This window comes from Sander lucioperca, unplaced genomic scaffold (assembly GCF_008315115.2).
Source record: "Sander lucioperca isolate FBNREF2018 unplaced genomic scaffold, SLUC_FBN_1.2 Unpl_14, whole genome shotgun sequence".
Lineage (NCBI taxonomy): Eukaryota > Metazoa > Chordata > Actinopteri > Perciformes > Percidae > Sander > Sander lucioperca.
This window is the reverse complement of record NW_023396175.1, coordinates 40,078-45,781: the sequence shown is the minus strand read 5'-3', so window position 1 is coordinate 45,781 and position 5,704 is coordinate 40,078. Positions and strand designations below refer to the sequence as shown.

The window sequence follows — 5,704 nt, the reverse complement described above, 5'->3', positions numbered from 1 at the left end:
ATGAAATAATTGTCTAAATATTTATAGCACAATTTCGTTTTTGCACACATTAAAGTGAGGTTTTACTTTGTTAAATTTACAAAAACTTTGCAAAGAAAATTATGAGAATGAAAAGAAAATGTTATTTCTTATATATAGTATTGTATCTGATAAAAACATAAAATATATAATATTATATTACACTTTCCAGTAAAAGTTCCCTGTTAGGACACAGATGTTCTCCGTACCGTTACCTGTTGGGACACAGATGTTGTCCGTACCGTTACCTGCTGGGACACAGATGTTGTCAGTACCGTTACCTGCTGGGACACAGATGTTGTCTGTACTGTTACCGGTTGGGACACAGATGTTGTCCGTACCGTTACCTGCTGGGACACAGATGTTGTTCGTACCGTTACCTGCTGGGACACAGATGTTGTCCATACAGTCTCTGGTTCTGGCTCTGACCACGGGACAGCTCGCTTCAACACAGCGTAATATCCATCTTTCCATCCATCTTCTTCCGCTTATCCGGTAACGGGTCGCGGGGGTAGCAGCTCCAGCAGGGGACCCCAAACTTCCCTTTCCCGAGCCACATTAACCAGCTCCGACTGGGGAATCCCGAGGCGTTCCCAGGCCAGGTTGGAGAGATAATCCCTCCACCTAGTCCTGGGTCTTCGCCGAGGCCTCCTTCCAGCTGGACGTGCCTGGAACACCTCCCTAGGGAGGCGCCCAGGGGGCATCCTTACCAGATGCCCGAACCACCTCAACTGGCTCCTTTCGACGCGAAGGAGCAGCGGCTCTACTCCGAGCTCCTCACGGATGACTGAGCTTCTCACCCTATCTCTAAGGGAGACGCCAGCCACCCTCCTGAGGAAACCCATTTCGGCCGCTTGTACCCTGGATCTCGTTCTTTCGGTCATGACCCAGCCTTCATGACCATAGGTGAGGGTAGGAACAAAAACTGACCGGTAGATTGAGAGCTTTGCCTTCTGGCTCAGCTCTCTTTTCGTCACAACGGTGCGATAAATTGAGTGTAATACCGCACCCGCTGCGCCGATTCTCCGACCAATCTCCCTCTCCATTGTTCCCTCACTCGCGAACAAGACTCCAAGGTAATTGAACTCCTTCACTTGGGGTAAAGACTCATTCCTTACCTGGAGAAGGCACTCCATCGGTTTCCTGCTGAGAACCATGGCCTCAGATTTAGAGGTGCTGATCCTCATCCCAGGACCACATCATCCGCAAAAAGCAGCGATGAGATCCCCAGCTCACCAAACTGCAACCCCTCTCCACCCTGACTACGCCTCGATATCCTGTCCATAAATACTACAAACAGGATTGGTGACAAAGCGCAGCCCTGGCGGAGGCCAACTCTCACCTGAAATGAGTCCGACTTACTGCCGAGAACCCGGACACAGCTCTCGCTTTGGTCGTACAGAGATTGGATGGCCCTGAGAAGGGACGCCCTCACCCCATACTCCCGCAGCACCTCCCACAGTATCTCCCGGGGGACCCGGTCATACGCCTTCTCCAGATCCACAAAGCACATGTAGACCGGTTGGGCATACTCCCAGGCTCCCTGCAGGATCCTTGCGAGAGTAAAGATCTGGTCCGTTGTTCCACGACCAGGACAGAATCCGCATTGTTCCTCTTCAACCTGAGGTTCGACTATCGACCGAAACCTCCTTTCCAGCACCTTGGAGTAGACTTTACCGGGGAGGCTGAGAAGTGTGATACCCCTGTAATTGGCACACCCTCTGGTCCCCCTTTTTGAAAAGGGGATCCACCACCCCGGTCTGCCACTCCTTAGGCACCGTCCCCGACTTCCAAGCAATGTTGAAGAGGCGTGTCAACCAAGACAATCCCTCCACACCCAGAGCTTTAAGCATTTCTGGACGGATCTCATCAATCCCTGGGGCTTTGCCACTGTGGAGTTGTTTAACTACCTCAGCAACTTCCACCAGGGAAATTGACGACAATCCCCCATCATCCTCCAGCTCTGCCTCTACCATAGAGGGCGTATTAGTCAGATTTAGGAGTTCCTCAAAGTGCTCCTTCCACCGCCCTATTACCTCCTCAGTTGAGGTCAACAGCGTCCCATCCTTACTGTACACAGCTTGGATGGTTCCCCGCTTCCCCCTCCTGAGGTGGCGAACGGTTTTCCAGAAGCACCTTGGTGCCGACCGAAAGTCCTTCTCCATGTCTTCCCCGAACTTCTCCCACACCCGCTGCTTTGCCTCTTTCACGGCAGAGGCTGCAGCCCTTCGGGCCCTTCGGTACCTTGCAACTGCCTCCGGAGTCCTCTGGGATAACATTTCCCGGAAAGACTCCTTCTTCAGTCGGACGGCTTCCCTGACCACCGGTGTCCACCACGGTGTTCGTGGGTTACCGCCCCTTGAGGCACCTAAGACCCTAAGACCACAGCTCCTCGCCGCAGCTTCAGCAATGGAAACTTTGAACATTGTCCACTCGGGTTCAATGCCCCCAGCCTCCACAGGGATGCACGAAAAGCTCCGCCGGAGGTGTGAGTTGAAAGTCTGTCGGACAGTGGCCTCCTCCAGACGTTCCCAATTTACCCGCACTACCCGTTTGGGCTTACCAGGTCTGTCCAGAGTCTTCCCACACCCTCTGACCCAACTCACCACCAGATGGTGATCAGTTGACAGCTCTGCCCCTCTCTTCACCCGAGTGTCCAAAACATACGGCCTCAGATCAGATGAAACGATTATAAAATCGATCATTGACCTTTGGCCTAGGGTGCTCTGGTACCAAGTACACTTATGAGCATCCCTATGTTCGAACACAATCCATGACTAGCACAGAAGTCCAACAACAAACAATCACTCTGGTTTAGATCAGGGAGGCCGTTCCTCCCAATCACGCCTCTCAATGTGTCTCCATCATTTCCCACGTGCGCGTTGAAGTCCCCCAGCAGAACTATGGAGTCCCCCACTGGAGCCCCATACAGGACTCCATTCAAGGTCTCCAAGAAGGCCGAATACTCTGAGCTCTTGTTTGGTGCATACGCACAAACAACAGTCAGAGTTTTCCCCCCCACAACCCGCAGGCGTAGGGAGGGGACCCTCTCGTCCACCGGGGTAAACTCCAACATAGCGGCGCTCAGCCGGGGGCTTGTGAGTATCCCCACACCCGCCTGGCGCCTCACACCCTGGGCAACTCCGGAGAAGAAAAGAGTCCAACCCCTATCCAGGAGTATGGTTCCAGAACCAAGACGTAGAGGTAAGCCCCACCAGATCCAACTGGTAGCGCTCCACCTCCCGCACAAGTTCCGGTTCCTTCCCCCACAGAGAGGTGATGTTCCACGTCCCCAGAGCCAGCGTCTGCTGCCCGGGTCTGGTCCGTCGAGGCCCCTGACCTTCACTGCCACCCATGTGGCAGCGCACCCGACCCCAGCGGTTCCTCTCACATGTGGTGGGCCCATGGGTTGGAGAGAGAGGTGCCACGTAGCTTTTTCGGGCTGTGCCCGGCCGGGCTCCGTGGCAAACCCGGCCACCAGGCGCTCGCTGACGGGCCCTCCATCTGGGCCTGGCTCCAGACGGGGGCCCCGGGCTTCCTCCGGGCAGGGTCACATCATCTCTACCTCGTTTTTTCATAGGGTTTTTGAACCATTCTTTTTCTGGCCCCTCACCTGAGACCACTTTGCCTTGGGAGACCCTACCAGGAGCACAAAGCTCCAGGCAACACAGCCCTCAGGTTCATAGGGACACACAAACCTCTCCACCACGATAAGGTGATGGTTCCCGGAGAAGAGCAACAAAATTGAATCCATTAAATTAAATTAGGTCGCTACATCCATTGTGTGTTAACTGGTCATTTCATTTACTGAAATCATTAAGAGCTTTCAACCTGCAACAGATCTTTTGTCCACTTAGGGGCAGCAGAAACAAGTTGTAAACTGACATATTTTTATACATTTTATGGCAAACCTGTTCGCAAACAGTTCATTCAGTAGCAGAGATAGCGTGGGTGCGTGGGTGTGTGGGTGCGTGGGTGCGTGGGTGCGTGGGTGCAGCCGCCCCAGGGCCCCGTGCCAATTAGCGGCCCCTCAAATGCCGCCGATCTTGTGTCACTTGACGAGAACAGGGCCCAAAGTGACACATTGCAGATTATTAGCTGAAAGAAGCTAATTACTGCACCTGATCTCATGTTGTGATAATCCAGCTCTGCTTATCAAACATATAGATAATAGAGCCATGTCAGTTATATAGGGTGGCACTGATTGAGTGCATCTCTGTCGATCAGCTGTCTCTGTCCATCAGCTGTCTCTGTCCATCAGCTTTCTCTGTCCATCATCAGCTGTCTCTGTCCATCAGCTGTCCATCAGCTGTCTCTGTCCGTCAGCTTTCTCTGTTCGTGAGCTGTCCATCAGTTGTCTCTGTCCATCAGCTGTCTCTGTCCATCAGCTGTCCATCAGCTGTCTCTGTCCATCAGCTGTCTCTGTCCTTCAGCTGTCTCTGTCCATCAGCTGTCTCTGTCCATCAGCTGTCTCTGCCCATCAGTTGTCTCTGTCCATCAGCTGTCCATCAGTTGTCTCTGTCCGTGGTGCTGAAACATTTCTACTTGACTGGCAAACTGTTTTCTTTGTTCGTCAACACAAACTTGTTAAATGTGTCTTTTCTTTGTGATTTATTTGACTTATAAGATGACTTGGCTCAACAACTGACCCATTATAACATGCATTCATCAGATATTTTACCTCTTTTTACAGTTTTAATTTTAAAATGACTTGGTAGCAGAGGGCCCCATGATGAAACTCCGCCCCTGAGTTCATTATTTACACATCCAGCAGATTCAAAAGAATATTAGTATTAATAGTATACAATGTCATATATCTGTCCACCTGATTAACACGTCCTCATACTTAAACAACAATATAGGTTTATTGAGACTCCCAAAACAACATAAACCACCTTTCTATTATATAGCGCTTTTCTACTCTTAACAACTACTAAAAACACTTCTACATAGTACAGGAACCATTCACCATTCTCACAGATTCATACAAGGCTGCAGCAGGACATGGGTAAAGTGCACAGAGATGTTGGACGCTTGTTAAGTTAATCTTCCACGTTGTTGCCTTTGTAATATTTGTTGCATTATTTCATTTCTCCTGTCAGAGTAATATATTGTGCAGCTCTTTTACAGACTGTACCATAATACCTGATGGAGATGCCGGGGATTGAACCCGGGGCCTCATACATGCAAAGCATGCGCTCTACCACTGAGCTACATCCCCTAGTTACTGCAACACTGGGGCAGTTTAAGGCTGTGATCAAGTGACTCTTCTATTGAACGTATCAGGCACCATTTTAATCACGTAGTCAACGTTGTGAAACTAGTTAAGATTAGGCAACAACAATACTTAGGGTTAGGAAATCATCAGTGATTGGCTTAGAATTAGACACATAAAACTGAATGAGAACGAGGAGGGCTGGGTGTAATATATCTGCTCTCTTGAAATATGCTGCTTAGAACTCTGAAAAATAGCCCAATTAAAATACCCTGTGCAGCTCAAATGGAGTTGGACTAAATATTATTCATTTTGAAATGTGAGAATATTACTACATACAGTCACATATATTATTAGGGTATACAGTCATTCATGTTTTTTACATTGTATTATGCACATTTTTAATTCAGAGAAATTTAGCAAGTCACACATACCTGTTGGAGTTTATTTTACCACTAGGGGTGCAGTAGA

General features: G+C 49.8%; 1 non-coding gene across 1 annotated transcript; it reads right to left on the bottom strand.

Moving 5' to 3' along the window:
* Positions 1-5,167: 5,167 nt before the first annotated feature.
* On the bottom strand, positions 5,168-5,239 carry trnaa-ugc. Its single transcript has one exon. It is a non-coding gene; the product is annotated as a tRNA-Ala (tRNA).
* Positions 5,240-5,704: the final 465 nt, after the last annotated feature.